The sequence below is a fragment of the Triticum dicoccoides genome, chromosome 7A (assembly GCF_002162155.2).
Source record: "Triticum dicoccoides isolate Atlit2015 ecotype Zavitan chromosome 7A, WEW_v2.0, whole genome shotgun sequence".
Lineage (NCBI taxonomy): Eukaryota > Viridiplantae > Streptophyta > Magnoliopsida > Poales > Poaceae > Triticum > Triticum dicoccoides.
This window is the reverse complement of record NC_041392.1, coordinates 531,658,466-531,666,711: the sequence shown is the minus strand read 5'-3', so window position 1 is coordinate 531,666,711 and position 8,246 is coordinate 531,658,466.

The following is an 8,246-nucleotide window of genomic DNA, read 5'->3' as shown; positions in this document are numbered from 1 at the left end:
ACTTCAGTGCCATTAGTAACAGCCGAGTTATTATAGAGTAACAAACGAGCAGACTGCTTAACTCTGAAAAAACCTACACGTGCCACCAATTATAAGAAAATATTAGTTAGAAGTAGCATCTTCGTGAGAGATTCGTAGCTACTTCTAAAGTTAAATTGTGATTAGTTAGACAGAATAGGTGGATTAACAAGTAATCGAGGCAACAAGCAAGAACCAGATACAAAACTAACATGGATGAACAATTGGAATGACGTCGGGGTGGAAGATCGTAGTGAAGATGAGACCAGGTTCTGCTATTTCCATCAACACCCGTGCGCCAACTTTCAGTCCGTAACACTTTAGAAAGTCTATCTAAGTTCAGCCATAAAAAAAGCAGTGATCTTCTTGGTTCATGAACCCAACTCGGAACTTATATCCATGGCTTGTCTTCACTGTGACCATTAAACTAGTGTATTAAGTTATGGCAAGGCTGAGCATCTTGAGTACATGTGTTCTGGCAGAGCAAATAATACACTACAGGAAAAATAATATGAGAACATAGCATGTTCAAAAAAAAAACCCACCCTCCCGGATAGAAAAGAGGATTCTAGGAACATACAGTGCGCGTTTCAGAATGATGTGTTAGGATGAGAAGGAACAAGTGTGGCATCTCGCCGAGGGCGCAGAAACCTGTAGGGTACTCGCACTTTGGGCACTGCACATGAAACACACTAGATTCAGTAGGAAGAAAAATGCATCAACGGCGGCGGCTGCCATCCTAAGATTACCTGCGACCAAGGGACTTGGATTTATCGGGGATGGATGAAGAATTCGTACCTGGTTCTCCATGAGAAAACCCTATGCAATCACCGAGAGGGGGTTTTCTCTGAACAAGCAGACGAGGGAGAAGGGGATTCAGGCCCAGTGAAATATTGCCGCTTTGTCCGTCCAGCTTACTCCTAAAGCTGGAAAGGGGGTTGTGATTTGACGACTCATTGTGCATTACTGCGGCGCTACGACCGAGGTGTGTCTACCATGAAGTTGTGCACTCTAATTTGTGCATATGGCACGTGGACCCTGTTGCCAGTTGCCCCACATATCAGCGAAAGGAAGTAGAAAGACATGAGTAACTAGTTACACATAAATATATATTTTGACAGAGAGATACTCCCTCTGTAAAGAAATATACAAATCTTTTATATCACAGGCTCACCTTGCCGCTCTGCAACGCACGGGCATTATGGGGTTTCAGCTTTTTTATGGGGGTTCAGCTGAGAATATAATACTCAGACAGGCTCACGGTTATGGACTTTGGGCCGCAGGCCTACCCTACATGTTTGGGGGCCCATGTGTTCTACCTCAACGCTTTTTATATTTCAAGCGATCGGTATGGCACTGGTTTTAGATGCTGTCGCAAGGCGAATACACAAAATTGAATAAAGCACGGTAGCTGTTGGAATGAAATCGAACGACAGTTCCTAACCAGCAATCAGAGTTTCAATTCTATCAACGATATACCATGTGATAAATAATACTATCGTACTACTTATATACACATGACACTTGTTTCACCATGCCAGGTTATTACATCAAAATCTCTCGGAGGATAGATCAGTTCGGCAGTTGCGTGCTGCTACTGAAGAATTTCAAAGTTGATTTGGACCAGCTCTCCTTGCCGAGAAAGTTCGATTTTGACATCATCCCCTACCGCAAGATATGATTTAGATTTGAACGTTGACCATCCTTTAGAATCAATCATCATGCGACCATCCTTTGTACTTACGGTATATTGAGCAGGTTCATTCACACCAAGGCTGCGCATGGTAAGAGAAACTTGGCCGCGGTCGCCCAAATTGTTGAACGACTCCCTTGTTGCTCTAGGAATTCTCTGTTTGCAAACAAGAAGACATACCCAAACAGTTAGATCAACAAAGTGATTCATGTGAAACAACATGGAAAGAAAAAAGAACAAAGCACTTGAGCGGCCAATGCTACCAAGAAGGTGGACATGTCGGTTTTTTGTAAGGACCTTGGTATATGAAGTGCGAACTGCAGCCCAGTCTGTTGCCGGTGCAACTACACGGGCCGGAGCAGATGCAAGTGCAAGTGTTAGTGCAGGTGCCGAAGCCGCTGCTGCTGCCGGAGATGGTGCTCCTTGTAGAGCTGGTGCCGGTGTCGGAGCAGGTGTTGGTGTCGATGCCCGATCCTCCGGTAGATCAGACTGATCCGCTGATGCGGTCGGTGCCCAATCCTCAGCTAGATCAGACTGAGCTACTAACGCTGTCAGTGCTAGAGCAACTGCCGGTGCTCGATCTGTGCAAGACAGCGGCGATCGTGTCTGGTCTGCTATGACCAGCTTTCTAAATTGACTAGGATCCGAGACCGTGATCCAGTTTTTTTCTTCATTTCTTTTAAATGCGAGAAGGACTAATTGTGGCGTTTTTGTTAAACCAAATTGCAGTTCATCATAGGGATTCAGCTTGTACTCAGACAACAGACTGATCCAATTTTTTCCAGTAATATAAGTGATGGACAGTGCCTTCGTTACTGACATGACATAAGAAGTGAAACCTGCAAAAATAGCCATCATAGAGCAAACCAAACGGTTTATTCTGTGATGAATGTCACATGGCAAAACCTGCATCGTAAAATTGCAGGAAAAGAAAGAAAACATGGCATTAAATCAATAAGATTTAGACAGTAAATCAATAAGATTTACTTGATGTGACACGAGTGAATCCTTACCAGGAAATCACTATGTTGAAGTACTAAACAGAAGATTGATCGTCCAACTACGCGTGGCATGCAGGGGCCCCGCCTACTCCCACAAGCAAGACAGTCCAAAGGTCGTGACAAATCGTATGGACCGAACATCCATGGGACTGAAAATCCTGGTGGGTGCGATAAACCCTGCAATGCATACAGATATTGGAGTGTAACCATAATTGATAAACCGTCCTCACAAAAAATATGATCTGGATACTTCAAAATATACAGACTGAATTGAGTGGACAGACATTAACATAGACCGTTCTCAGGACTGACCATACACCAAAAGCGGCAGTACTAATAAACAATACATGGTTCACAAACACAAATCAAGTACTGAACAATAGTACTTACTACAGACAAGCAAAGTTGCACTAACTAAACTCTGTAGACTATTTCTTGCCACCGACCTACGGGATGAACCCCGCATAACTGACTAGGCCATGGACTTCGTGCGAGATGTCTACATGCACCATCACCATCTTGTCAACCTTGGAGAACCTAACAGTGTGGTCTTTCCACTCATAAACATGATGATGAAGACAAGCCGCATCATATTTTTTGGGAAGCTTTACAAGAACCACACCATTCGTAATCGAAGGCACGGCCAAGAAATTGTTGTGGTCAAGTACAGCCTCGAGAACACGCCTGACAACAATGCTACAAGAAAACACTAGTTCAGGACACATGGTGACAAGGACACAGCAGCTGGATAGTTCAGCAGTAGAACTCATCATCAGGTCTTCCAGTTCACACGGCATGACTTTGAGAACTTCATCTCCACCACGGACCTGGTTCTAATTCAAACATAAACCATATTTTATTACTACCTCCGTTCAGAAATATAAGATGATTTTCGATATTATACTCCATATATGACTACATATACGCACAGAAATGAGTGAACAAAGACACTAGAACATGTCTTCAAAGGCATGAGAGTAGAGGGATTACATGCAATATCCATAACACAAGTTACTGAGGCAAATATACCCTCTTAAAAGGTAGCATTGATGTTCATAAAGTACTCCCTCCGTCCCAAAATTCTTGTCTTAGATTTGTCTAGATACGGATGTATCAAGTCACATTTTAGTATTAGATACGTCCGTATCTGGACAAATCTAAGACAAGAAATTTGGGACAGAGGGAGTAGTTGAAAGTAATCTATAAGAAATCGGTGTCAACCTATCGCATGTTTTGGTCAAAAGAGGAATTTAGAACCGTCATTTGGCACACTAAAATCACATGCAAGATCACCCAGAAAGTTGTACTACCAGTACTAGTACTGCGTGTTAGATGAAAAAACACGATCAAGATCGAGAAAAAGATCGTCAACAAGAGACATTACCTGGACTTGCTTAATGAGGGATCCCGGAGAGGGGGGCTTGGACAGGGCGATGTCTTTGAGCTTGTCTGTGGTAGTCTCGGCGGGGTGCTTGCATTTCTTCGTACCATGAGCCTCGATGGTTTTGGCTAGAGCCGTAGACATCACGTCGGCCGGTGCTCCGGCGTCCATCCAAGAGAGGAAGCTGAGAGAGAAGAGTGAAAGGAGGAACGAGATGAGGGAGAAGCGAAGCGAGTGGGGGTTTTCTTCAAGAGAGGAAGCTGAGAGAGAAGAGTGAAATGATGGTTGCTTCATCCGTCCAACTTACTGCTGGAAAGGAGGGGGTTTTGTGATTTGACGACTCATTGGGCATTACAGCGGCGGTTCGATCGGGGTAGTCTACCGTCACTCTACTACGGAGTAATTTAGTGCATGGCTGGTGGACCCAGGTGTTGGCTGTCCCACATGTCGGTGAAAGTGAGTAATTTAGTGCATGGCTGGAGGAGGATCCGCACGGTAGAGCGTGTCCACTGTTTTTCTGAAGAAAAAAATGATTACAACAAGCGTTTCCACTCTTACGACGAAGGAGTGCGAAACACGGCAGCCACTTGAACATACACAGTGCTCCTACGACTAGGCATGTGCAGTGGTTCATACGTCAGTACTACACAATCTTGTTGCTAGTGTAGTAAGATATGACGATAACAAATGATGTTGTGCGCATGTCAACTACTCCTATATGTAACATAGTACCGCTTTTTCGACTGTCCGATCGAGAATGAACGATGAGATCAATGTTAACAAAACTAGGTCCACAGCGCATGGAGAGTACGGTGCTATAGTACTCCATGAAACATGAACCATATGAAGCACGAATGGATTCCGGTGATGGAGCCCTGAAAGGATTCGCTCGGCAATGGCGACGGCAGCCTGCAACCCCTCCTTGTCAAGCTCAGCACCCACCATCGCGCGGAGACGGCTCAGCTCCTCGGAGATATAGGTGAAGAAGGAGACCAGGTCAGGAAGCCGCGACTCATTGAAGTCGACTGGGTGGTCGAATGGGTTTAGCCCGACGGCCGACATCGTCACGCTGGCACGACGGTAGGCATCGCGCAGCCGCAACACGTCTGTGCCAACTTGGTTCACCAAGTGGCTGAGGCGATCCTGGACCTCATCACGATCGGCCCGCTCGTGCTACAGCCGGCTCCCCTGACGGCCTATCATATCTCCCGCTTTCTGCAGCAATGTCGCCGATGCCTCGAGCATCTTTGTGGTGGACGCCTGCCGCTTTTGAAGCTCCGTGAACTCCCGCGCATAACGGAGGAGCATGGCACTCCTTTCCTCCTTGAGCTCACGGAGCTCCACGTCCTTGGCCCTGAGCTCCGCATCCTTGGCATGGAGCTCCTGTGTCAGGAGCCTCACCTCGGACTCCGTGATCTGCTGCGCCGCCATGGTACCAGGTAGAAGCAATGGGGAGAGGAAGCAAAGGGAGCGAAACGGCTGAAAGGCAATGCAATCTACAGGAAGGCGGAGGGAGCAGTGGGTTTTTACAGGCGGAGTCATCGTGACTAATTGCTGCCGCGCCTGCTCCCGTCAATCAAAAAATAAAAATCCTGCCACGCCTGCTCCCATCAATCAAAAAAATTAAAAATCCTGCCGCACCCAAACAGTAGAGCAACGCCGCGGTGGATATTTAAATTTACCTGCCGGCAAGTAGATAAAAAAGGGGTGAAAAAAAATGTGGTTGCGGCCTAGCTAATCGGTCGAACTAGCCCAACTAGCTAGCCACCGTGCTTCACTGATGTACTCGGCGGGAAAGGTGGTCTTTCGTGATTTGATGACTCATTTACTTGCTTCGGCACTACGACCGAGGAGGACCCAGAAAACGCGCGGTAGGGCGTCCCACGTCAGGAAGAATATATGCGTGCACCACCCGGGAGGACCCCGAAACCGCGCGGTAGGGTGTGCCACATTTCGGCACGGAGGAAAAATGTGCGTGTAAAAATATACAGTATCAAACATAGTACCTATGGTTCGACCTCGGGACCCAGCCAGTCAGTCGAGAACACCCCACTAGCCACACAACTTCATCATGCAAACGTGGCACGGAGGATAGATGTGGTTAGCTCCGTCTCGACCAGCCACAACGTCTCTTGTTCTAGGAGATTCTTCTATTTTCCAAGCTTTTTTTAGTTGTAATAACACCACAGCAAGCTAGCACCGCTCTTCGTGTGTGCCCGTGCAAAGGTTAGACGATGGAGAGAAGAGAGGTTGAGATCGTAGACCTGGGACCCACCAGTAAGTGAGACAACGGCCATGCACATGTTGACGAGGCACTCCCTCTACTCTACTCAACGCAAGTACTGTATAAAATCAAGTTATGGGACAAAGCCAACAACCGTTCGTTTTTTCAGGCTATCGACTTACGCTTTGTAGTCCAGGTTGCCAGTTCGAATCTCGTCTTTCATATTTGTTAGTTTTAAGTCCAAATTTGATTAATGACAAGTGGGACCCCCGTGTGTTCTTCCGATATTTCAGTGTAGGATGGTTTTTTTGAACAAACACTTTGCACGGTTAGACAAGTAACGGCACGAGTTACACGTATTTTACAAGTTTACGAACAAAAATGACAGTGGCATAGAATATCACATCCACCCTGCAGCTTAGATACTATGGTGATACGAGTTTTTACACCGTTGGAAGTGAGATCCAATGGCTTGGGAGTAGTCATTGTAATTATGCGCAATGTCCAAACTCTCCAAAGGTTTTTTTGCAAATAAAACATTCAAGCCTCGTGTGTGCCGCTGCATCTTCGATCCAACGGCTCCCCGGTGCTCATATTAGGTGCTCCCCGTAGCTTAATTACCCGCTACGGTGATATGAGCATCTAGGTCGTATGATCAGTGATCAGATGGCACATGCGTAGTACTTGTACTTTCTGCGCATTTCCCAAACTCTATCAGCCGTATATTGCAAAAACATTCAAACCTCCTACTGTGGGCCGTTAGATCTCAGTGAACTCGTATCACCATAGAATCTACGGTGCGGGAGCACCTCATACTCTCCCGTGCGAGAAAACATAAGGTGCTATCGTAGCTTGGATGCTATGGTGATACGAGCTTGGAGGTCGTTTGATCTGAGATCCAATGGCATCTGAGCAGTCTTTGTGCTTGTAAGCAGTGGCCGAACTCTTTTGGGGCTTTTCTGCAAAAAACCATTCGAACCACCGAGGAGGTGTTGGGTCACAAATCCAACGCCTCCAAAGAGCTTGTATCACCAAAGCATCTAAGGTGTGGTAGCACATGATATTCTTACATACATGAGAATATGATGTCCTCCTTCATCTTAGATGCTACGGTGATACGAGCTTCGAGGTCGTTGGATATGGGATCAAAGGGCATCTAAGTAGTTTTTGTACAAATTGTGTGCAATTCTCAAACTCATCAAGGTTTCCTGCAAAAATATTAAGACACATCATGTGAGCTGCTATATCTCAGATCTACAAGCTCCAAGGAACTCGTATAGGCATATAGCATCTAAGGTATGGGGGAACATGATATTCTCCCGGGGAGGAGGGGTGGGGGTGCACAACCAATCGGTGGTTGGGAGGGTGGGGACAAATATAATCTAAACAACCCTAAACAGAGCTCCACAATTTTATCTAAGGTCGAGGGGTTGACCCCCGACAATCATACCTCCGCCTAAACACAACATTTGCATGTACTATAGTACTAGACTTAATATTCATGTTTCAGTTTCATGTTCATTTTAAATATTGAACTAAGGACCATGGATGTCTTACATTTTACTCCCTTCGTTCCTAAATATTAGTCTTTTTAGAGGCTTCAAATGGACTGGCACATACGGATGTATATAGACATATTTTAGAGTCTAGATTCACTCATTTTGCTCCGTATGTAGTCACTTGTTGAACTCTCTAACAGACTAATATTTAGGAATAGAAGGAGTATTTTTGAATTCGTGTCATACATGCATGGTTTGGAAAAATAGATGCACTATACTTATTGGATTATTGTTGTGTTCGTGCGTGTGTGTCTCTCTGTGTGTGTGTGTGTGGTCATATGCTTGATACATACAAAGTTTTCACACCTCCATATTGTTCATCTTTTAAATTTGAATTTGCATTGGAAAACTTACTAGGGATACCATGAAA